At 59.3% G+C, this 24,578-nt stretch overlaps 1 protein-coding gene and 1 long non-coding RNA gene across 2 annotated transcripts in view; one reads left to right on the top strand and one right to left on the bottom strand.

Annotated features, from left to right (window-relative positions):
* Positions 1-24,578, bottom strand: part of ANKRD11 (ankyrin repeat domain 11) — a 117,126-nt gene that overhangs the window by 49,112 nt on the left and 43,436 nt on the right.
* LOC121076802 lies at positions 1,426-23,445 on the top strand. The gene is made up of 2 exons (XR_005823722.1): positions 1,426-14,652; positions 15,059-23,445. It is a non-coding gene; the product is annotated as an uncharacterized LOC121076802 (long non-coding RNA).

Genomic DNA, 24,578 nt, shown 5'->3' with positions numbered 1-24,578 from the left:
CGCAGGAAGCCCGCGCTGCTCCGAGGCAGGGCAGGAACCAGACGTTTTTCCACTTGAGCACAACACGCAATGCCATTCTGGACTCATCGCCTCCTGGGCCCCCAAACCTGCCCGGCTCTACCTCTGCAACCCACTGCTGGCTCCTCATTCCCAGTGCTGCGGGATTTGCCCTTCCCCAGCCACCTCCCGTGCCCTCGCCGCTCCTCCTGCCCTCGGCCGAGGCTCCCCCGGCACAGACCCCGCAGGGAGAAGCCGGGCGCGCGGCCCCGTACCTGCACCGGAGCAGAGGCGGAGCCCGGCAGGTCAGCGCTCTAATAACACGTCTCAATGCACCATTTTTTAAAAAAAAAGCTCTTTTCTAATTTTACCGAGCCGTCAAGCTTTCCTGCTCAGTGTCAGCCTGCTGCTGGCAGGCAGCCCCCGCAGCGCCTGGCCGCGGCCGTGCAGCTGGAGGAGCAGCTTACGTGGAGCGCGGCGCCGCTGCCCCGAGCCGCCCGCTTTGTCGCGGCCAGGCTGCCCCAGCACCGTGCCGGGGGCTGGCTGTGCGAGGTGGCACCGACACCAAAACCCCGGCGAGCCGCTCGCTCGGGGCGGTCGTCCGCACTCGGCGTCGCCTTCCAACTTTCCCTCCGGTTTGCTGCATTTTTTCTTCTCAAGAGTTAGGAGATGGGCTCCGGCAGCTCAAAACATGTTCAGTCTGCAAAGTGTTTTCCCGTGGCACGCCCTGGAGAGCTGTGATCCGTCCGTGACAACAAATGAAGGCTCACCCCTGGTTCACGGCATTACCAGAGCAGCGGTCACGCAGCGGCACTCGTCCCGCAGAAGCCAAGGCAGCGCGGAGCACTCATGCAGGGCCATGCGGCTCTCGGGGCGAGGGCGAAGCGCGACCACCTCGCTTAAAGGGCTTTGGGCAGTGACAAAGCCTCCCCGTTGCCTTTGTGCACGTCAGCCTGGCCCTGGAGAGCAGGACAGAAGTCACCCTCGCATCAGCCCCACGTTTTTAGCATCATTCTCGCAATAGGAGAGACTATCAAAAAAATTCCCTTAAAATGTACCCTAGAAAATTAGAAGGCTGGGAAGGTGTAAAAATTTTATATAAGCAGCGCAATTTAGTGGTCATGGCCTCCTGGAAATAGGGTTGTGTTAGAAAATTGCTACATCACGGCAGCATTTCACACCCCGTGTTACAGCACAGCGTAGCGCTCTTAGCTCCTTTTATCCGTCGCTTCATGAACCCGACATGTGGACATTTCCAAACAATGCGGCCGCGGTGCTCCGCCACGCCGGATCTGCATATCAATGTCCCCCGGCCCCTCCAGCCCGCAGAGAAAGGCGCAGAGAAAGGCGCAGAGAAAGGCGCAGTCCCCCTTTTGTTCCCGGCCCCTCTGCAGCCCCTGCTGCTGCTGCTGCCCCCAGCCTGGGGCATCCCCGCGGCGCAGGCAGGGCTGTAGGGGCTGGTTGTAGGAACGGCACGCTGCATCGACCTGGTTTTGCCCCGTTCTCGTTGGAAACCTCGGCGGTGACCAGCAGAGATCCACCCCACAGGAACCTGTGCAGCAAGACCACAACCATCCAAAGGCGACTGACCTGGAACGAGCTGCTTGCTGGGAAAGTCAGCGCCGGGAACGGTGGAAAGGGGCCCGTCCGAGCTCGGGGATCGCGTGCTGGGAACAGCGAGGGCTTGGGAAGGCGGGCGGCCACGTGGCGATGCTCTCTCTCCAGGCCCACAGCTGGAATCACCCGCTGGGCTGTTGTTCCCATTGGGGACCAGCCCCGCACGGGGACACGCCAGCAGACACCAAAGGGCATCGGAGCCCCACGGGGTGCCCGGCACGGCCCCCCGGCTCCGGGCTCACCTTGCACAGCCATTCGGGCTGCAGGTGGGTTGGAGGAAGCGAGGCGGTGCAAGCGCCTTTTCACAACCCTGACCTAAGTGTTTCTCACACAGTCAGTAATTAACGAGATTTATATTTTATGCTAAAATTAGCTACCCAGGCATTTGCTTCCCGCGGCGGTGCCTGAACACCTGTGCCATCAGCTAAATCTCTTCCTTCCAGCAGGGCGCAGGAGCTATAACCGGGGTTTTACTCCCGCACACTCGCTCCCACCCTTCCCAGCGCCCCAGCCCGCAGCTGCCCGCGATGGAGAGCAGGCAGGGAAGGAGCAGGTCCCGCACAGCTCCCTCCCGTGCCTCGTGCGGCTCCGCGGCTCGCACGGCTGCACCGTGGTGTTGCCCTGCTTAGAGAACAGAAATGTAGGTAGCTGTGTTAGGTGAACACTCGCATCGCTTCACGGTGTAATGACAGCCAAACTAGGTCAAGCGCTAGCAAGCATCCTTTAAAACAAGGGGAAAAATATCAGTGGGAGAAGTGATCTCCCAGGGAAGAAAATGTTTGTTGTCATCTACGACACTTGGCGTGCACCGGGCAACCAGAAAAAAATACGTATGTATACACACATATCCACATCTTTTCACAGTTCAAATGGCAGATCGTGTTGGGTTTTTTTCAGTTTAAGGGACACTGATGTACCTTGGACTAGAGCGATTTCCTCACACGCATTTCATACTCCATCTCCAACCCAAAAGGAGTTTCCACCTATAACACTCTTAAAATGTAATCTGGTGGCCAGCTCTTGGTGCAGGCTGCGGGCGACTTTATTCTATTTCATGGTCGCTCTGCCATGAATAAGAGCTCTTCTTCTGCTCAGCTGAGAAGCAGGAGCACGGCCGGTAACAGGATCCCAGCCCTGCCGGTAAAGGCAATTTGACGCTGCTCGCTAAAAGGGGAGAGGGAGGTAAATTAATTTCTATTACAGAGGACAGGCTTCCTCGGAAGATGGGTGCTTTCTACCGGAACACATCACGCGTCGCGAGCTGGGCACCTGGAGGGGAACACGAGGAAATGGAGGCGGTGGTGGCTTGGTTCAGCTGGAGAGCGGCCGCGTGTGTCCCCGACGGCACCGCGCTCCCCGTGGAGCTCCCCGGGTCCACTGTGGAGCAACCGGACGGCTCCCAGGGGAACTGGAGCGGCTGGCCACGGCGCAGGAGGTTTGGCAAGTGGCAGCACACGGCCACGCGGGCCGGTGGCCTGGCACCTCGGGGGCAGCCACGAGATGGTGAGGGCGAAGCGGTGATCCTGGGCGCGCCGCAGTGGCACAGGTTCGTGGCAACTGGGAGCCGGGTAACTCTAAACTCTCGGTGAAGAGCATCCTCACACCTGGTTCAGCACGCCAGATAAAGCCTCTGCTCCTGTAAAACCTGCGCGATTATCAGCCAAGGCCAAGGTATTTACCCCAAACTGGGTAATGTCGTTTGATGGTTCTTAATAGCTCAAAGCGCCGATGCGCCGAGCTGAACAGACGCTGCCGAGCAGCTCCTCAGCCGTTCCCCAGGACCGCGTAGGCGCTGCTGAATCCCGAAGCTGATCACCGTGGCAACGGCTCTAAACATATGTGCGGTGACATCAGCTGGGTGCTGAAAGCTGTAAATAGAGGATAATAGCACGAAAAAAAAAAAAAAAGAACGGGCGGGGAGCCAAGACCTAAAAAACATACTATTAAAACACTGCCTGTAATTCAATGTATGCAAACTTGTTTGCGTCCTCGCTCCCCCGAACCTGGGTAATTACGCACCTAACGGCACAACTGGCTGATTGTCCTAGCGCGGGCTGCCCACACTTCAAGGAGTATCCCAGGAACTCGGGCCTAGTGGAAACCCACCTTCAAATTTCATTTTAAAATTTCGTTTTAAAGATCGCTCCACCCAGCGTGAAATAAGGCTAAAGGGAGTCGGGCGGAAGACGCTCCGCCTGCTTAAGGTCTCTGCTTAAGGCCCGTGAGCAGTACCCCCAACTTACCAGAGCTATTTGTAAATAAAGCCATTCCCCTGGACTGGTGAAAAACAACCAGAGTGCTCCCGGTGTTTATCGCTGATGAACGCAGACGGGAAGCAAAGCGCTGCTTTGCATGAACGGGAGCCATGGCACAACTCGGTTCTGAGGTCGTGCTGCAGGCCCCATGCCCTGGCCAAGAGGAGGAGAAGCAGGAGCAGGCACATGTCTGCGGGACAGGATGGGACAGGATGGGACAGGATGGGACGGGATGGGACGGGACGGGACGGGACGGGACAAGCTCACTCCTCAAAGACCGTGCGGACAGCGTGAAGGGGCCGCGCATCCCACTGGCCTCACGCTCGGCACCTCGTTTGGATCAGTGCTGCTGTTCAGGGAGTCCTTCAACCAGCCGTCAGGGTAGGACACGGGGACAAAATGCTTTTGTTTCCCTCGCTTTGTTCGACCCGTACTTCTGCGATCCGCTCTGAGGGATGTGGCCTGGGCAGCGCCAGGAACCTCAGCAGCGCCTCCGCGTTCAGCTGGCACTCGGGGAGGGGGAGAGGGGAGAAATGGGCTTAATAGGATTTGCAAATGTCAAAAAATATCTTTAACAGGCCCATTTATGCCGAGCCTCAGTGCTCGCTGAACTCCAAAGCAAATCCGCCGTGCCCAGCACACGGCCTGCATGCAAAGCGGGCGCCAGCAGCGCTCTGGCGGCACGGAGCAGCTCTGCTCCGTGGGGAGAGCCGGCTGCCGGGGTCGTCACACGAAGAAAAGCAGGCGCCAAAATCCCTCACCAGGCACGGTGAAGGCCCCCAAACGTACCTGAGGGGTGTGTGTGCGTGTTAGGCCTGCTAAGAGAAACAGAAGGGAGCTGCTCCTAAAGCCGGGTGCTCGCAAAGCGAGGCGCCCGCCTGTAAAGGGATGGCAAAGCAAGCTCCCCTTCCCTGGGAAGCGCCCTACTTTGCAAATAAAATAAAAAATAACAAGGTGAGGGAAACTGCAAACCCAAACCTGACAGCTGCAGTAGAAGACGGATGCAGCAAGGAGCCAGCAGCAAAAACTTCCCCCTCCTTTCTTTTCTATAGATATCTTTCTTTTCTGTCAATTAGAGTTGCAAGGAAATTCAGAGAATCGAGATCAGCAGTGTTAATCGTTATTGCGTGTGAATTTAATTAGCATTATTTTTTAACTACAGGTAATTTACTGCGGCTCACCTAAATGAGAAAGTCGGGTAGTGCCTTCTGATCAGCAGAAAACCGCTAAGCAAAAGATAATCCTGCTCCTTGCTCTATGCCCTTAATTTCCGTAATCCACGGTTACCAATTTCAGCAGCGACTGCCATGGTTACTCCCCAGCTCCTTGCCGCGCGCGGTGCTGGAGCGGCGGCGGCTCTGCCTCGGTGCCAAGAACAGCACGTGCACCTTCCTCCCTGCCCTGCAAGACAAGCGCCCGGGCAGGGCGAGGTCTGCGTGGGGCAGGGGAAGGAGGAGCCGTGCCAGCGGGGTGACCAGCGCCGGGTGCTGCGTCCCCTGCCCGAGGTCCCTGTCCCCCGAGGCAGTGACCAGCCCCTGCAGTCCCGTGGCTGAGACCCGCGGAGCTCGGCGGGATCCAAGCTTCTCCCAGGGGCTTTCTCGCACAAGCCTTGGGTGCGAGCAGCCCGCTTGTGCCCCTCTCCGAAGAGGAGCCGGCCGAAATCTCACAGCGTTTTGAACCTGTTTTCTAAGCTGTCCATCTCCGAGACGCGAAGGAGACGCTGCTGGGCTGCGGGACAATGAGGCAGAGCTCTCAGGATGGGAAGAAGCAAATCTGGCACCGCAACTCGCCAGAGCTGGGCTGCAGGAGGGACAGCGGCAGCGCCCGGGTGGCTTCAGCAGAGGCCGGGGAGGGACCGAGCTGTCCCCAGGCGCATAAGGTCCCATCGTCCCTGAGCGCAGCCACCGGGCAGCACCAACGAACGATTTAACACATTTTATGCGCTCCTACCCTGTGAAAGCCTTCCTACGCCCAGAGTTTGCAAGTCCAAGTTAACAACGCCGCACCCGGGGATAGCGGCGACACATCAGAAAGCCACACGCAACCCAGCAGGCGCCCTCCGTTCAGGGAGCCCAGCCTTGAAAAACCAACGCTGAACACCCTCCCTGCCCTGCGCAAACTGGAGCACACGTGCCCAAGATAAACAACATCACGGGGCAGGCAAGCCAGTTACTCACGGTTTATCGCAGCATCGCCCCATCTAATTGCAGAGCTACGTGGTCAGTCACTTTAATCCGCTGTAAGCAGCTTACGCTTCCTTAGGTAGCTCGGTGACATTGCTCACTTCCTGATTCGGAAATAACAATTCTCTACGTCTTGCTCTAAAAGGTGTGAAAACCGCCATTCCCACAGTAACCCTGCACAGATTTGGGGACCCGCAAGGGGCACACGCAGGTGAGTGGACTCCCAGCAGAGGGTCCCAGCTCCCACCCACCCCCCTTGCTCGGTGCCGAGCCCGCAGAGGGCGTTCTGCTGGGGAGCACTGCTCTGAAGCCAAGACCAAGAGACTGGACAAACTTTGCCAGCAGCCTATCACATCAAAATGCGTTCCTAATCTTACCTCGAATCACACCCTTCAACAAAAGCTGTTCCTGGTCTTCTTTCACCAAATTCAGCTATTCCCTGCGATACCACCGGCATTCAACTTCTCCCGGTAGCCAGGCCGGCCGTGCTCCATGGCCACGCTCAAGGACCCGTCCTGCCTGCACACGGCTCCTGCGACCGCTGTCCTCCTGCCCAGCCACTGCTCCCATTTCCCCACGAGGGCACGGGGCCGAGGAGAGGCCACCCGGAGGGGCAGGACGCTGGGAGCACTGGGATGCCACACGACGAGCACTGGGCTGCCCGCAGCATCCTCGGCGCACACCCCACCGCTGCCAGCCGCGCGCTCTCCATTTATCCCCTACTGCTGGGGACGGGGCGCCACAACCCGCTCCATTTCTGGACGGCGTTTCATACTTCCAAATTCTACCATAGCAGTTCTTTGATTTTTCTGCGTTGTGTTTTCAAAAGCCTTGCTGGTACCCACACAAATAGGCATAAAAAGCTGCAGCAGTCCGAAAAAACATCCCCACGATTACAGGGGAACCCGTCCCTCCCCACCCCAACCCTGGAAGAGCAAAAGCACATTTTGGATTTTCCCCCCAGCTACGCGGAGCAGCAGAGGCCACAGAACTCATCTGAAGGCTCCGGGGAAGGACACCAACCGTTGGGTTGTAGCAAGCTTTCCTCCCCGCTCGAAAACAACCGCTGCTGAAAGCGAAAGCTCGCACCCCGCGGGGCCGCGCGGCTCGCGTGCTGCCGCAAAGGGGATTTTTGCGACTTGCAACACCGGAGAACTTTACCCGGGCCCTACCAGTGAACTTCGGCCGCTGACCCCAAGTCAAGCTTCAAAACCATTCCAGATACCGGACCAGACCAAAAGTCATCGGCCGACAAGGCCTGCCTCTGACGGCCCCAAACCCGTGTTTGGGGAGACCGTGGGGCGAAACCCTTATTGCAAGCAACTTTCTTAAGCTCGACTCAAAAATTTATTTTACCGGCTGTAAAATTCATTTGTGCAGTTGCGCACCCCGGTAGGCTTGAATGGGGCGAAGGAGCGTCTCAACTCCCAGCGCAATTTATTATTTAAAAGCAGTAAAATTACATTGCTGATAGGAGAGCCCGGGCTGAGAGCAGCGGTGATGTAATGGGCACTGCAGCGCCTCGCGCCGTGAGCCGCTCGGTACATTAGCGTGCTGGCTGGGGTGGTTGCTCCTATCAATTATTTATAGTCTTCTGGCGCGCAGCCTGGAGAGGGTCACATCGCTGAAAGCTAACTTTATCTTCATTGTTCCCAGCCTCCTGCCCAGCTGTCACTCCGCTCGCTAATTTAATACGCTCAGAGCAGTGTAAAAGGACGCAGGATTTTTGTTCCGCTCCGTCCCTCCCCTCGCTGGCACACGGAGGTGCGCTCTCGGCGGGCTCTGGATCCGCGGGGAGCCGTAACCCCGGGTAAGGCACGGACCCGGCCCCCGAAGCCTCCGTCTGGGGCTGCCCCTGCCATGGGATGGCCGAGCCGTGGCGTGCCCTGCGCCCTGCACGTGGCTGCCTGCTGCGTCCCACAGCCAGGGCTTCTCGACGCCGTGCGTCATGAGGGGAAAAGGAGAAGGCTCGCGTCGGCTCCCCAGAAAGAAATGGACAAGAAAAGGAAAAATCTCAAATTTTGCTACGATGCGGCCGATCCCCGCCCTGCACGGCCCCACGCCATGCCCAGCTCAGAGCCTCGCAAGCTGCTACCCCTAAAACCGTCGCTTTTCCACCCAGCACACAAGAAAGCCGCTCGGCGAGGCTCCCGAGGCTCCGGCTCGCCAGCACGCCTCTTCCCCTGCTCACCACAGAACTCCGTTTATCAGGGCCACTTCTGGAACCTGCTTTCAAACGGGCTGCTCCTTTGGGTGGACATCACCATGAAAGCAGCTCGGTGTGAACACGGTGTGTCCCCAGGACATCGCCCAGCAAAGCCCCGGCGCACGGAGACCTGCGCTCGGCCCGTCCACCGACCAGCTTGGTCGGCATCCCATACATCACCCAGGCACCTGCCCCATGCCTCCGACTGCAAGAAAAGCCCAGCTCCAGCTTGAGCAATGGGGCGCTTCTCAGGTCTGGCCAGGCGGTCTTATTTTAAGCCATGAGAAGCATCCAGATCTGGCTCAGACGCAGAAGACCATTCTGATGACAACATCTGAAAACACCACGCAACGATTTCGTGACAAACACCACCTTTGCACAAAAAGGAAGTTGTTGAGAAAAAAGCCAGCACAGGCCCGGAGGAAGCGGGTTTGTTTGCCCCTCTGGGGCACGAAGAGGGGCCGCAGAAGGGCTCTGCACAGCTCCAGCCCCGCGCCCCACCATGGCACAGGGAACGGCACCGACGGCCACGGGAAATGCTGGGGCCGGGGGCAGAGCAGCTCCAGCAGTGATGGGGGACAACAGCCCTTCTGCACTACCTGAATCGGGAGAATTCTGCCCAAAACTCTGAGCTGTGGGAAGCTGCACCAGCCGCGGGAGCAGCAAGCTGGTTCCTGTCCCCGGACCGGCACCACGTCGGGAAAAAAGCTTCCGAGCAGGAGCCGAGCCCCGCGAGAGGCAGCCGGGCTCCGCTCCCACCGGGCTGGTTTCGTGTGGGGCTGTACGTATGCTCCGAATCCAGGATTATTTCCATGGCAACTATCTTGAGAACTTATTAAGTAAAAAAACAAGAACAGTTTGAACACACAGAACCTACATTTGTAACGTACGAGCTGACTAAATTAGCAGCGCGAAGATTTTTAGTAATCAAAATAGATTATGTTCTAGCAGCCCCATCTCCTCCTTACCAGAGCTAAAGAGAAAAATCAGACAGTAATATCGATGGGGGGAGGTCGCAGATGTTGTAAGACCACGGCCCTCTATCAAGCCAAGCCTTACCCCAGGTAAGAGACATTAACCAGTTCAAGGGCCGTTAGGTAGGGCTGAGTTTCCGAGGGACGACAGACTTTGTCAGAACCAAACCGCGGACCGCCACGCGACACGAGGCAGTTACCTAGTGCAAAAGTTCATCGAATCACCCCAAAACGGCACAGAAAAGGCATCGTTTGCAGCCCGGCCCTCCCGGGCCATGCGCAGCACCGGGTGTCGCCGCCTCCTCCATCGGGTGGCACCGGCACCGCTGCGCACAGCACGGCGGCAGCGGGGGCACGACGCCACCCAAGGGGAGGGCTGGGGGAATCAGAGGAGTTCTGGAAACACCTGGGAGCTAACGCTGCCGGTGAACGCGGTATCGACTCGGAGCGAGATGTCGGTCAGCCTCAACGGGAGTGATCCGGAGAGGGCTTTAAAAAGAAGCGGTTAAATGAGCTGTTGGCTCAGGCCAGCCGGGGAGGCTCTATGCATTATTGATTTACCTTCGAACAACTTGGGAGCTCATTTCCAATGGTTTCTAATGGAACCTGGATTTTTCTCAGTGCTAATCTGCCTCGTGAGGTCAAGCCTCCTGCAAGGAAATACGATGGCACGGCCCTAAGATGGCAGCTGTCAGGTGTACCACGGCCCCGTTCACTTCACGGAGACGGTGCAGCGGCGACGGGGTTTCAAGGCTGCTCCAGGAGGCTCTCAGAATTAAACGGAGTGGTGAGAACACCAGGGTGGAGATGGCCTTGCGAGGGCCCAGAGATAACGCTGGAGATCTGCAAGTCCAGGGAGTCATAACAACAGAGGAAGGTTATGAAAAGTTTATTTTTGCCGCCCCAGCCTGCGCACAGCACCCGTAGCCCTTCCGGAGGCGATGCTGATGAGCGGTGTGAGCAGAGAGGAGGCAGTTCGGAGGCGCAGCTCCGTTGCCTGCTCAGCCACGAACGCACAAAACGTTTGGGCAAGTCAGATCTTCAGCAACCGCAGCTGCAGGACACGCACAGTAATGCTTTGGTTTCTATTCTTAGCAAGGCACGGAATCGAGACAGCATAGCATATGTACAGTCAGTAAACAATTCTTCCGTATGATAATCAAAGCCATTCGAAAATAGTAAATTTCCATCTGAACAAGCGAAGATCCGCGCTCACCAGGGTGTGCAGGCCCCAGCCCCGTCTGCACGCGGCCAGGGGCCAGGCGAGGACCAGGTCAGGCCGTGCAGGATCCGGCCGATGGCCCCAGCGGGTCCCGGCCCCACCGGGAGCTCAGGGGCATGTCCCGAGCAGGAACCCGCAACCCCAAATCTGCAACCCCAAACCCACAACCTGTCACAGCAGCAAACGCTTCTGAACGCAGGGAAATGCCTTCTCCTCAGTGAGACACACACACAGGCCAACGCTGCAGCAGGCTCAGCTTCTGAAACGTTGGTCTGGTTTGTTTTTTTAAATAGGTGATGATATTCCTTTATCTACCCAAAGTTAAAAGGAAAATATTTCTTCCCAACCTTCACAGAAAAACATTTCTTTAGCACAAAACCAAGCAGGGAATATTTAGCCCTAAAGGAGGCTTCCAGAAAGGCGTGAGCACAGAGAACAGTAGCTAGTGGCAGGAAGGAAATTGTAACATTAGCTGCAGACCGACTCCACACGCAGCTCTGCACCGCTGCACACAGACAGGGAGCAAAACGCTCGATGCCAAAGAGCAAAAAACAACATTTGATCCTCAGCTCAGATAATTTCAAAATCCATCCGCAAATGCATCCTGCCTTACAACAAATGAAAACCAGGGAGCGATGGCTACGCAGCAATTAACTGCAGCCGCTGGCTCTGGTGTTGGCAGCGTCTCGCCGGAGAACGAGACCGGCGGTGGACGCAGCCGGCCGCCTGCAGGCACCACCGCGCGCAGCCCCGAGCGCGACGCTTACCGCGGCTCGAAGTGCGCCTGGCTCCGTCCTCCCCTCCCCTTCTGTCCTGCTCCTGCTCCTGCTCCTGCTCCAGCTCCAGCTCCTGCCTGCAGCCAGGCCCCCGGCCGGGCGCGGGGACCGTGCCAATGTCAGCGTGACCCCACAGCCGCCGCCGCGGGTCACTTTGCGGGGTCACGGCGCCAAGCGGAGCGGGACGCACGGCGCCCACCTCGCCCCGCGGACGGGGCCGCCCCGGCGCCGCACCTACGGCCCGCGGCAGGGGGAAGATCGCGCGTGAGGGGCTCCGAGCACATCTGGCAAATCGAGTTCCAGCGTCGTCGGGTTTTTTTCCTGCTAACGGAGCGCCGGCAGCAGAGCCGGCAGGAAGTTCCAAAGACCATCGGCGCGCACCCGCAGGGCACCCAGTGCCGGTAAGGTGACCCCCGGCTGCGCCGAGCATCAGTCACTCGCGGCAGTGTCGCTTACTGCGCGAGGGGAGCGGGTGACCTGAATGTCTCCTGCAAGAATAATCGCCCGCCGAAGGTGAGGGCTAACGCCTCGAGAGGGGCCGCGGCTGCCTCCTGGGAGGGCGATGCTGCCGCCCCGGGGAAGGAGCCTTCGAAGGACCCGCGGCTGCTGCACGGAGCTCCCAGGGGCGGCCATCGGGGAACTCGGCGCCGCCTGGAAACGCAGCCGGACTTCTCCTCTTGACCAAACCACGCTCCCCGAAGGATGCGCCCCCGGTGAAGGGAGGCTCCAAGGCAACGGAATGCAGTTTGCTGGAAAGAAAGGGGAAAGCTTCAAGCCTGACATAAGCCAGGGCTCGGATTCCTCCCCAGCACCGTCGCTGCGCCGCAGATAAGGCTGCGTCAACTTTTCCATTCCAACGCTCTCCCCTCTAAGGTTCACAGTCAGAGCGAAAACGTTTTGGTCAGGTGGAAACTTCACACGCAGACTCCCAGGCCAGGGAGCCGCCGGCATATACAAAGCCCTTCGTTCGGTGTAACCCACCGAGATGTGCTTTCCCTGCACTGGGAAGGGAAAAGCTCGCCTCTCCCCCATGAAATTCCTACCATTCCTGCACGGCAGATAACCCCGCAGCCCGCCTCATTCCCAGCGGCAGCCCCGCAACGCCCCCGTGACGATGGCAGCGCGAGGTGCTGGGGCACGAGCAGGACAAACCTGACCCAGCAGCGGCCGCGCGATGGAGGCACCGCGACCTGGCCCCGGCTCCTGAGCACCCCAACCCCACGTCACCGGCCGGGCACCGTGCTCAGGCCCGAGACGTGGCTTTGGAGAGGAGGAAAGGCTCCGACCACGCGGGTTTCTCACCCACAGCTCCCACCGGGGGCTGCAGGAAGGGGCAGGAAGCGAGGTGCAAGCCGGTGCCCCGGAGCAGCGGGGTGCAGCTCCCTGCGCTGCCGCGCGTGCCGCAGGCTCCTCCGGGAACACTTCCCTGTTTTTGCACTGTGACGGAGCGGGAGCCAGAAAACCCAGCGCGCAGGCTGCCAGCTCACAGCCGTGTGCCATATTTTCTTTATCTTTTTTTTTATTATTTTTTCTTTTTTGAGATTCTCCATTTTTAAGGAAGGCGCTGATGTCTGCGGCCAGGGGCTGCCGGCGGTGCCCGGGCGCCCGTCCCCGTGCCGGCACCGCACCGCGCGCTGGGGCCGTGCCGGGGCCTGGTGACGTGCGGGGGGGATGGGGAGGTATTTCGGTACCAGCGAGCGCCGCGGCCACCCCCCCCTCCCCCCGCACGCTTCACTGCAGTTATCCCTGAAGACAGAAAAATTTGTGCTTGTTTTTCCACTGCTGCTGCTGCTGAGCAGCTAGGAAATATCTCCCGCTACGGAGAGCCGGATAAAGCCCTGGCTCCCGGAGCAGCAGCAGCTGAAAGCAGCTTCCCCCACCACCATCCCCATCGCAATTTCAAGACCTTGAATTTACGGAGGCTGGAGTGAAAGCGACATCGGCGCGCTTGCCAGCCGCGGAGGAGCTCTGAGCGCTGGCGGTTTATCACGTTTCCCCCAGCAGATACGCGCCGGGGAGCTGCCTGCGCCGGCCGGGACTTATCGCAAGGCCGGGTCGCAGCCGCTTCCTCCCTCCCTCCCTCTCTCCCCGCGAGCTCCGGGACCCGTCTGCGTTCGGCCCCCGCGCACGCGGCCGCCGCCAGCCCGCAGCGCGCCTTCCGGGGCAGCCGTGCTCAGCCAAGGGCTTGGAGCAAGCCCGGGCTTCTCTATTTACCAAGCTCAAATGAAAAAAAAGAAAAAAAAACATGTTTGGAAGGGAGAACAGCCCGGCCGCGTTCTTCTTCCTCTGTTAGACCTTGGGGTGCCGGAGCACGGCGCAGCTTTCGCCCCCCAACGCCGCTCGCGTGCCCTGCGCGGGGCTGGAACTCCCCCCTGCCTGCGGCGCGGCGCAGATGCCCCGCTGCAAACCAACTTTGTTCTTTCTGGAGGGAACAGACAGATTGCAGGAGAAAACTATATCCCAGCCGCTGCCAAATCCCACAGATTTAGTTATTAGTAGGCAATTAGGAGCCATTATTAACGCTTCCTACTACGTTAAGCTCCATTTGCACCGCATCTCTGCGCCAGCCCGGACGTCGCAGCCGGAGCCGCTCTCCAGCCCCGCGGCGCACGTGGGGCCACGGGTGGAAAACAGCGTCCTCCTGCCCACGTCTCCCGGCCCCGCAGATGTATTTAATGCACTTGTCTAGCAAAATAAAATCGTAAGTAAAAAGACAGAGATTAGAAAAGGGGGGGAGGTAAACAAGAGTGCCGCCGCACAAAGGAAAAACAATTTTGCTCTTGTTTTTTAGCTCACAATCAACATCGAAGCTATTCAGGAAACTGGTGCACTGCCCTCCAACCAACTTCAATTAGGGAATTCAAAAGCAGCCAGACAAAGGAATGCCTGGGAGTTACTGCACCGCACCGAGATATTTTTAGCAAGAGCTGGGAGGCTGTTTGTGGGACACTGCTTTGCTCCCGCTGCATTCAGCCTTTGTATTTACATTCGCAGGACAGCTAAGATTTACTAGGTCAGAGGGAAGGAGAGACAAGAAGCCGCGTGCGCGGTTCCGATCGTTTTGCTTTCTGACGCTCTCGGAAGGTATTTCGGAGAAATCTGGTCGACTCCAGGGCGAAACAGAACGAGCTTTGCCTCCATCCGCCTCAGAAGCAGCCCCGAGTCGCTCCTTTCCAAAGGGCGCTTCCAGCTGCGGTGCTGCTGCCCCTGGCGAGCCCAGAGCCCAGCCCCGGCCGTGTCCCCCCCCCCCCCTCCGGGTCAGCAGATGCCAGTCAGAGCCCGCAGAGCGGTGACACTCGGTGACACTCGGTGACACTCCTTGTGACACTCCTTTCGAGGCAGGCCACGGGCTTTGTCGCGGGAAGACAATCGCCAAAAACAAAGGGCCACAGGAGTCGGCCAGATCCCCGAGCTGGAACGAGGTCTGGGTGAAGAGGAGCGCGACCAAGCCCCGGGGGGGGGCTGCTCAGGGTTTTTTGGGAGCTGTTCCCCCAGGAGCCACCGTCGGGCACGGGGTGGCCCTGGCGGAGCGGGGCGGCCGGGGCGAGGGCCGGCTCGGGGCGCTGGCGGCCGCGCTCCTCCAGCGCAGCCCCCTCTTCCGCTCCCTCCCACCACTGCGGCAGCGCAGATGGCAGCAGCGTGACCTCGCTGTTCCTGCCTCCTTGTTTTGATCCTGCAGTCTTGATTGTTCAGGCTAATCCCACACTCCGAGCCTTGGCTGCCAGCCAGAGCTGTTATTAATGGCACAAAAGCTTCTCATTCCAGCTACTTCTACATCCGCTAATGCTGTTGTTCCCTTCGCTCGCTCCCCCTCTCGCCACATTACAGGCTGGAGCTGGAATACATTTTCCGAGGGGAAGAGCCCCTCTCCGATCACCCCTGCGCACCGAGGGCTCCACCAGGACCCTACGAGACGAGCTCAGCAGCTCCGGCAGCAAGCGGCGGTGCCGGAGCAGTCAGACCGCCCTGCTCACCCAGGGATCGTCTCCGAGGCAGAGAGCAGTGCAGGGACGTGGGGAGTTTCCAGCAGCCCCTGCGGAAGGCGCTGAGCCCCCGGGAGTGCACAGGGCTGCCCGAGGCAGGGGTAACCAGAGGCTGGATGGAGCCCGAGGACGGTGGCACCGCACGGCAGGCGCCCGCGGCACAGCGGCGTCGGCTGCTCAGGTGGCACTGGGACGCCGCCCGTCCTCCTGCCCCTGCTGTAACAACCGCTAGGTTCAGATGGGTGCTGTAAAGCTCTAATTAACACCACGCGCTGAGCAGAGGCTTCGAACTCTCTGTAATTTACCCCTTCACGTGCCAGCCTTACAGCACGCCTGCTCATCCCGGTGGAGCAAGGCACCAAAAAGAGCCTGTGCGGGGCCGGGAGCCGTGCCCAGGTCCAAGCTCTCCGTCCCTGCGCCCCGCAGCCCCCCGACGCCACCCCTGCCCATGGGGGAGGTCTGCAAGGGCGCAGTCCCTGCAAGCGGCCAGGCACGTGGCCGTGGGTCCAGCTGCACCCCGACAGCAGGTACACGTCCCCGGGCTGCGGGAACACGGTGCGGGCACTGCTCCTGAGGGCATCTGCCCAGCCCTGAGACCGGGCTGTCGTCCTGCCGAAGGGATTCCCTCTTCTGCCCTCGCTGCTTTTCAAAAAGCTGGGAGGGAGGAAGGCTCCTGAAGTCATCTCCGACCCCTTCTATAACAACCCCGGTGATCTGCCCACTGCAACGGGCGCCGAGCAGCTCTGCACCCCAGCTTTACACCGTCCGAGTAAATCTGACTCAAGCGAAAGCTCGGGGACCTGCCGGCTGCTCCTGGTGCAGGCAGCGGCTTCGTGAAAACCCCCCTGGGCAGGCAGAGCTCGGGCACGGCTTTGCATGTGCCTGGGATTAACCCCGACAAACGAAACGTTTTCTTAACTGCTCAAATCCCACGCCCTGGGTACGTGCGGAGCCGTGCGCTGATCCCCAGAGCCCCAGGCTGATGTTAGAGGTGGCCGCCCTGCCCCGGGGTGGCTGCAGGTGGCCGCGGGGACAGGCGGGCTCGGGGCAGGGCAGGTGGCACGCCAGGAAGGGAAAGTTCTTGTCGAGCGCGAAACCATTTCCCTGCCCCGCTGGAGGAAACCTGGTGCCTGTTCAAAGACACCGGGCTTCGCTTCTGAGGGTGCAAGAGACTAAAAATAATCTTTATTTTTAAACTGCTTAGCGGTCATGGGATCAAGCAGAACAAAAGGAGAAATCCGCTCGGAGGGGATCGATCCTTCTGGGGCTCAAGTGGCACACGGGGCCCCCAGGAGCAGCAGCTGGGTGACGGGCCCGGGGGAAGCAGGGCTGCACCCTACGAGTCCTGGGGTGAGCGAACCGCGGGGTCCTGCGGCGGGCACCTTGCAGAGTCTTACGAAGTCTTACGCAGCCTTAAGGGAGATACTTGAAGTAAGAACAGCAAAAATAGGAAATAATTCAAACTAATAAAATCAATCATTTCCAAGGCCAAAAGGATTTGCTGCAATCATCTCAGCCACCAGCCCAACAGGCGACAGAACTCCCCACGCTGTCTTCTTTCACGTTCTGCTGATGCAAACCGACCACAGCAGATACAAAGCCTGCAACCCGTCCAGCCACCCGCAAAAACCAGGCGCCGAGGGTCCTGAGCGTGCTTTGACATCACGTGGAGACCGCTGCCTTGATGCTTGCTCGTCACATCGCCGGCACCCGTGGTCACTTCCTAGGGGACGCAGTGGGAGGCCCCCGGGGTGCCCCGATGACGCTGCCCCCACCGGGGACAGGGCCGGACTGCAGGGTGCAGGTGCTCTGCAGACTGCGACCACGAGTGGCCGAGCAAACAGCTCTTGGGCTCTTGGGTTCTGGCGTGGCCGTGGCACCAGCTCCTGGTGAAGCCACGGTTCATGAGATCGTTCTCCAGTTCTGCACACGCATCCTGCCCCGAAGTTCGGCTCGGCGAGCGCACGGGCAGGGGAGAGCAGAAAAAACAGAGTGGACGAAAACGAGTGATCGTGGTCCATGTGATCAAAGGGCACAAGCACCGCAGAGACAATCTGCGTGCTGCCCTTCACAACCGGGCAGCCGCACCGACCAGATGGGGCCTTAAATGGGATTAAGAGGAAGACGGCACGACGACATCCAGCCCCTTCCTCCGGGGCTGGAAACTCGCCCCGCTCGCGGCCGAGGAAGGCTCCGCCGTGGGGAAGCAGCTCTCTGCTTTTGCCTTCTTTGTTCTTCCCAGCCGCTTCCTCCCTCCTGGTTACCTTACAAACCTGCCATCTCTGGCAATTCCTCTTCTCCGGCAAGTCTTTGAGGTGCACATTATACAAGATACACAAAAATAAATTGTTTTTAATCCTCCAGACTCTAGTGCTTCCAAACAAGGATCTTAAAGAGCTTTACAAACAATGGATTAAGCCTTAAGACTCCCTGTGAGGTAAGAAAGTGCTGCTTGTACAGAAGCAGAGGAAGGTGAGCGAGGCTGAAGGGTGAAGGAATGCAACCCCATAAGCAGTGCAGAAGCGCCCTGCTTCCGCACAGGCGGGCACGCGCTGGTCTACCACCGATCCATCATCCACGCAGAGATACCTTTGCCTTTTCGCTCCAGACTCTGCAGGACTGAAGGACACCGTGCATCTCTCAAACACCAAACGCACGTTCCCACCTTTGACTATCAGGACTGCTGTTACCAACGCGTGGCCAGACGCAGCCCTGCAGGCTGCAGCAGCCCCGTGGGTCCCTCCTCGGCGACTTTCAGGCAGCTCACCGGGTGCGACCCGGCGGAGGAAGGCACCTCCTGCCTCGCTCCCCAGCCTTAGGGCAACGGGGGGGGGTGGGCACGGGCTCTGCACCCTCAGACTGCAACCGCCACGCATCCCTCGTGCGCATCCCGGCCTGGGAAGCCCGTACGCTCCTTCCCAAATATATTTTGCATACATCTTGTAAACAAGTTTTACATCCTTTTGATCAGCTCTGCAGACGGCTTGTCCACGAGGCGAGGAGGGGGAGGGAGACTTCCTGTTCCAGCGCTGCAACCGCTCCGAGCAACGCGCTGCGTGCGCTCAGCTCCTGCCCGCCCTGCGAGCAATGAGGAAATTTTCTATTTTGGTGGCTTTTTCATCATATAGACGTAGCAAACAGGCTGCGCTCCAGTCCAGCACCGCTGCTGACCTGAATGTATTTTTTATTCGTTTTAAACTGGCAGAGCAATTTGCCGTTTGGAAAAGCCAAAACTTTTTCTGGCTGCCTGGCTTCTCGGTTTCCTCGCCGTTTATCTGAAAGCAGACATTTTTTGCAACGAGCCTTGTTTACAGGAAAATTACGCTTCTGCACGCAGCGAGGCACACCTTCGGGTTTTCTTGCCGTTGCTTATCCGTTGAGGACAAACCCGGTTCCTGCTTGCCCACGGGCAACCAGCCAAACGCTCACCAGCTGACACCTCGGGGTGCCTCGCGGGGGCTTCACGTGCCCAAAGGCCCTCCGAGGACCGACCGTGCGACCTCCCCGCGCTGCCAACGCGCACGCCGGCGCAAAACCACCCGGCTGGTGCCGGCGGCGTGCCGCCAGCCGAGGCTGCAGACGGCCGGTGCCTGCCTCCGCCGGGAAGCAGCGAGCAGCCGCAGGCTCCCAGCCCCAGCGCTGCGCCGCCGCTTCCAGAAGCCGCCCGCGCTCTCGTGACTCCAGCTCACCCCTTCCACCGCCGCCCCGTGCCAGCTCGCACGAGGAGCTCGTAAAAGCAGCAGCGTGCTGCAGGCAGCCGAGCTGCAGCCCGGGAATGTTATGTAGCCGGTTACTAACGGCGCTTTGCATATTGGGTTTCAAACCCGACGTGCTTCTACATGCTCCACGTCAACAAGGGGAGGGGAATTGTCAAAGCCGAGGGAAGCCTTCCTAATGCGAGTTATTAGCTGTGCAGCGGGCTACCAGGTGCGCTGCGAAGGCCCTGCAGGGCTGTTCCTGCATCCATTTCAACCCTTCCCTTTTCGGAACAGCCCCGGTTCCTTTTCCCATCGTTTTCCCATCGTTTTCCTCCAGCGCCGGTTTCATACGCGGTCTGCGAGCGGGCAGGAATGCCTCGCATCCGTCAGCGAGACGAGCAGCGGGAACCTGGCAGGTTTCAGATACCGAGCAGGGAGGAAAAATAAACACAGGATAGATTCTTCTGGGTTAAACCACTTGCCAATTCAAGGGAAAGCTTTTTTTTTTTTTTCTTTTTTTTAACAAACAGAACATATTACATGAAGCTGTGGGTGTGCTACTCTTACAGATGCTCTCCGTGAACCAAAATTTGCTGAAATTATTACAGAAACATTCCACCATCTCCCAAAATAAGCATCTTTGTGTATCTTTGCCTGGTTAAACGATGAAAAAACCTGCCTAGCGGAGCAGTTTCCATTTCCTAGCACACTCCTACCAGGGCTGCGCTCGCAAGTAAACGCACCGACCTTTTCTCAAAGAAATCAGTGTTTGCCGCTCCTTAGAAATGTGCAGGGCTCTGGCTCGCTTCCATTTCACCCACTTCTGAATGCGGCGCTCCCCACCCCCAGACAACTGCTCCCTCCCGCAGGATGACGGCTGCCCAAAAGCCCCGGGAGCGCCCCGGCTCCACGGGAGGCTGGGCTGGGGCGACGGACGGAGGGACGGGGATTTGGGACCCACTTGTTGCAGGGGTGCCTCCCCCGCGGCCGAGCTCCTGCTGACCTCAGAAGCGCCGTTTTTTTCAAGCGCTGCCCTCGCCCCAGCTTTTCCAAGCCATTATTTTTGGCACGTTTAATTCTTTATTATTTTCCTGTGAAGGAACTGCAGCTCGAAGCCCTTACGATCGGTTCTTGCAGTTACTAGAAGGATCGCCCCGCAGCCTCGGTCTGTTTTTCTGTCACCGCTGATGTGGTACACAAAGAATGAGATTTTTCAATTTGTTTTGTCTGTGAGCCAAAAATTCCTTTTAATGGATTGAATGTGGTGCCTGTGCTAGTCTCTCACCGTTCCAGCTCAGCTCTCACTTACAACAGTTACTGCCTACAACGTGGAGCTGGCCTCCTTTCGCAGCAAAATAAGGCCAAACCAGCTTGAAAGCATGTTTGGAATCTGGAGATTAATTCCATGTAAACTAATGCATCCAAATGTCTTTGTACAGCTTCAAAAAGAGCTGCCTGGTCCCGACGAGAAGTAGGGCAGCGCAGGCCCACGCGCTAGGACGGGGAGGTGGCGAGAGCTGCCTCCATTTTGAAACTCTGCCTGCGCTCGCGACCATTAGGGGACGAGCGCCCGGCCGGGCGGCCGCACCGCGGTCCTGCGCCCCTGCAGAGGGGCCGGGGCCGAGGTGGGGGGGGGGGGGAGCCCCCTGAAAAAGCCTCCCGAAAAACAAAGGAGCGGCTGAGCCTCCGCGGAGGCGGGTCAGGAGGTCGGGACGGCTCCCAAAGCTGGCCTCTCCCCGGGACGCGGGCGCTTTTGTTCGCCACAAAACGCTGGGAGAAACAAAGCCGCGGGAGGACGGGGCCGGGGGGCTGGGGGGGGGGACGCGCCGCTCGCCGCCTCTGCGGGACGGGCTGGGGGCTCGGGGGCTCGCGGCCCCCCGGCAGCAGGGCAGGCACAGCCCTGGCCAACGGCTCCGTGCTGCTCACCGCCACCTCCCTCCCTCCCTCTCTCCCCGGGAGATAAATTATTCAGAATGAAACCATTTTAAACTCTGCTGGGATGCTGAGCGAAGCTAGCTAAGATGGGTGGTGCCGCGCAGGAAGCCGCGAGGGACGTTACCAGAAACCCGCGCCTGCTCATACAGAAAGCGGCGAGCGCGTACGGCGGCGCTGGGCCAGCCCTCGCCACGCAGCGTGCCTCGCCTCGTTCCCACGCCTCGCAGCGTCGCCGGCGTCAGCGGGGATCCAGCCCGGAGAGCGGCCCCGAATTTCTGGCGGCCACGCGCTGAGAGCAGCGCGCACGCCCGCGGACAGGCCGCCGGCCTCGTGCGAGGCCCCGCAGGACGCGCACGCTGCTGCCCAGCCGGGGGGTCCCCGGGGTCGCCGCAGCGCCAGCTCCAAGGCAGAGCGAGGTGCTGAGCCTCGGGAACTGTCCTGCAGCCCTGCCCCAAGCCAGCTTCCCGTCTCTCACAGCTCCCACTTCACCATTATTTTGAGAACAGCCAAGTGCCCGTATGCCCACGTTTTCTCCCCGCTTGCACGACAAAAAGCAGCAGGGCACGGTTTGCACCACCGTCGCCCCAACCGGGCGGCGCGATGAGGGGCAGTGCCCGGAGCCTGACGGCTGCCAAAGCCCCCGCTGGGTGCTGGCACTGCCTGAGCACAGGGAGAAGCGAGGGGCAGTGGGCAGCGTGGGCAGGATGCGGCCACGCACTGGTGTACGCTCAGCGGGCACCGGGCTGGCACGGCACGCGGCCCCGCCGCACCAATGTGCCCGGGTCGGAAAAGGGAGCATCGAGGAAGAGGGAGCTCAGGGAAGAGGTAGTTCAGAAGGCTTTGTGTTGGTTTGTTTTAAAAGGAGGAGACAAAATAATTAAACGGCCTGGAAGCTCTTCTACATTAAGAGTCAGCGCAGCACTAAGCAGCCAGCACTGACAGCTACGGGTGAAGCCCTTTAAGTTGCCATGGTAGTTGATGCAGCTGCTCGCCCACTCCTTCTTCAATAATGCGGGATTATTTTTTTAATGCAATTCAACTACAAACAAGCAGACGCTGCTGAAGGGAAAAGTACTTGCTCGCACCACGAGAAACCCTCCGCCCTTCATCTCTGCCCCAGGCAGGCAGCGGAGGAGCAGGCAGCAGGCAACGCGCAGCCAAGGCAAACACGCAGCGCTCGACTTCGCTCTCACCCTCTCCGGGGAGGGAGGAAATTTAAGAAGCAGATTCCAGATTTCGGCATCCATTTCGGCTTCCCTCCCCCTCCCGACCCGTCGCTCCCTGGGCCCCAAGCGGCTATTCAGCTGCTCCGTCAGCTGAACGCTGCGTTAGCTTCCTCCCTCAAGCCCCAGCCCAGCAAGCCTCCCGGCACGCGAGACGTCGGACGGGAAAGCCAAGTCTTCTCGGGCTGCGCCTGGGCTCCTTTTAATTAAGCGCGCGGGCAAAGAGCCGCTCGCACAGAAGCGTTGGCTCTGTAAAGCCCAAGCCAGCAGCACCGACGGGGGCAAGTCAGAGCACGACGAGACCCAAACAAAGGCAAGCAAACACGGGCCGCGAGGGAGGAGCAGGATACAACCGCACTGACCTGCCCAGCTATTATTTTCGCAATCAAGCCGAGGTCTAGAAACTCCTACGGCCAGCGCGGAGGCTTCAGGGGCCCGGGAGCTGCCTTGCAGCGAGCGGCCTGCCCAGCGAAGCCAGCCCTTCCCCACGTGCAGGCAGCGCCTTTAAAGCGGTCACACGCTGGATTTGGTGGCAGTCGCTTCCAACAGGCAGCGGGGGCTGAGGAGACCGTCCCCATGGCAGGCGCCCCGCTCCCCGTGGGACCTGCCCGCGGCCCCGCTCGGGGCTGGCGGCACAGGGGTGGCCTCAGCGGCGCGTACCGCTGCCTCCACCCAAACACTGCTCCCAGCTCCTAATCCAGCATAAATCGTTACAGCAAACGCTCACGCTACAAGCCTCCAGGCTCTACCAACAGAGCTGGGCTTGCACGCGGGCTGTGAGAACTGGTTCCATCAGCCGGAGAAGCCGCGGCCGCGCTCAGGGAGCACGTTCAGGCTTCGTAGGACTGAAGCGAAAGCAGCCCCCCGCTCTGACACCAGCCAGCCCCGGGCAACCCGAACCGGGGAGCACGTTGCCACGCCACAGGCCAGGAGGGAACGGCCACCGGGGACCTCTGGCAGGGGGCAGCTCCAGCCGAGATGGGGACACACAGCGGTGCCACGGCGCCTTTGTGGCCGTGCCTCGTCGGTGCTATTGTTCCTTGGCCTCCCCTAATCGCCGCGCTCTGCCCGCCGCCGCGCTCAGCTGTGGCTCTTTGTGCCTCCCTCCGCCGCCTTCTGCTTCTGTTTGTCCTTTTGATCCCTGCCTCGCAGCCCGCGCTGCCGCCCCACCCCCTGCCTGCTTTCCACTTTTATTAGGGTGCGAGGAACAATGCCTCTCAGCTGCGGGGCTTTGAAGCTGCTCGCGTTACTTACCGAGAGATCCCCCGTCTCCCACCGAAATAACGCAGCGTTTTACCTCCACCGAAGCACTCCCTGGTTGTTTCCAGGTGGAAGCAGTTAAAAAAAGCTGCTGGCACATTAAATGCATAAAAACAGGATCAGGAGCACAGTCCTTGGACAGACAGACAGAGACAAACAGCACAGTTGGTAGAAGTTATCCCGGAGCCTGGTCGTAAAGCAGCCGCGGGCCAGATTAACGCCGTGCTGGCTCCTCGTGTGCAGGGTGCCCTCCACGAGCACATTTGCCTGGACCAGGAACGACGACCGACTGCTTGCTTTCCCACCCGACTTCCTCCAGCTCCAAAGCAGTACTCCAATTAACGCACGCCCCTGAAACTTTTAATTTTGAAGCTCTTTGAGCCGGGCAGCCGAGGGCAGGTGCGAGCGCACAGCCCCCAGCTGCTGCCCCAGGCTGCGCAGCGCCGCCTGGAAAGCCCGAGGTGGGGACGGAGACAAAAAGCAGAGCTTAGTGAAAGGGCTCTGCCCGCCCAGCACAGCCTTCCAGATCCCCCGGCATCACACCACCGCCGCCGGGAAGGGAGCAGAAAGGATGAGGCCGCAGGGTCTGTAGAGGGAAAGAAAGGAGAGCAGTGCCCCCAGGAGCGCCCCGGCACCGCACGACCGCGGGCTGCCCACACGAGGCTGCCAGGGCACCGGGATGCTGGGCCAGGAACTCAAACAGTTCGAGCCCTGCTCACGCCAAGGGCACGGTCATGTTTTGGGATGATGGAGGATGACCACGGAGGTCTGGGAGCCGCCCAGCAGTGACTGCAGCGGGAGGGAAAGCTTCGCACGCTGCACGGCTTCCTCGGAGGGGATGGGGATTAACTGGGTAGATCACAGCCCTCAACCATCCACCTTTATTTCCTTGCCATCGTTACACCTTAAATAATTTAAGGCAATACACAACCACTAACAGGCCCTGATTTCAGTCAAAGAGTTTTCGTGGTTTTTTTCTGTTTGTTTGTTTTTTAAGGAGAGTTGATTCCATAAAAATACCTGCAGCCCAGGGGCTGCTTTGGATGCTCCCACGTCACACGTTTGTCTGCTACCGAGTAAATATTTCAACAGATTTATTATAAAGATATCCTTACAGCATTCAAACGAGCAGATTTCAGAAGCCTTCCCGCATCGGAGCACACAGACATGCACTGTGCGCGCATGTTAACAACACGCAACTACTCGCGGTGCAGCAACTACAGGAGGTGCATTGCGAGCTGTTGTGAAT

This window comes from Cygnus olor, chromosome 12 (assembly GCF_009769625.2).
Source record: "Cygnus olor isolate bCygOlo1 chromosome 12, bCygOlo1.pri.v2, whole genome shotgun sequence".
NCBI lineage: Eukaryota > Metazoa > Chordata > Aves > Anseriformes > Anatidae > Cygnus > Cygnus olor.
The sequence above is the reverse complement of the archived record's forward strand: the minus strand, read 5'-3'. Positions and strand labels throughout refer to the sequence as shown.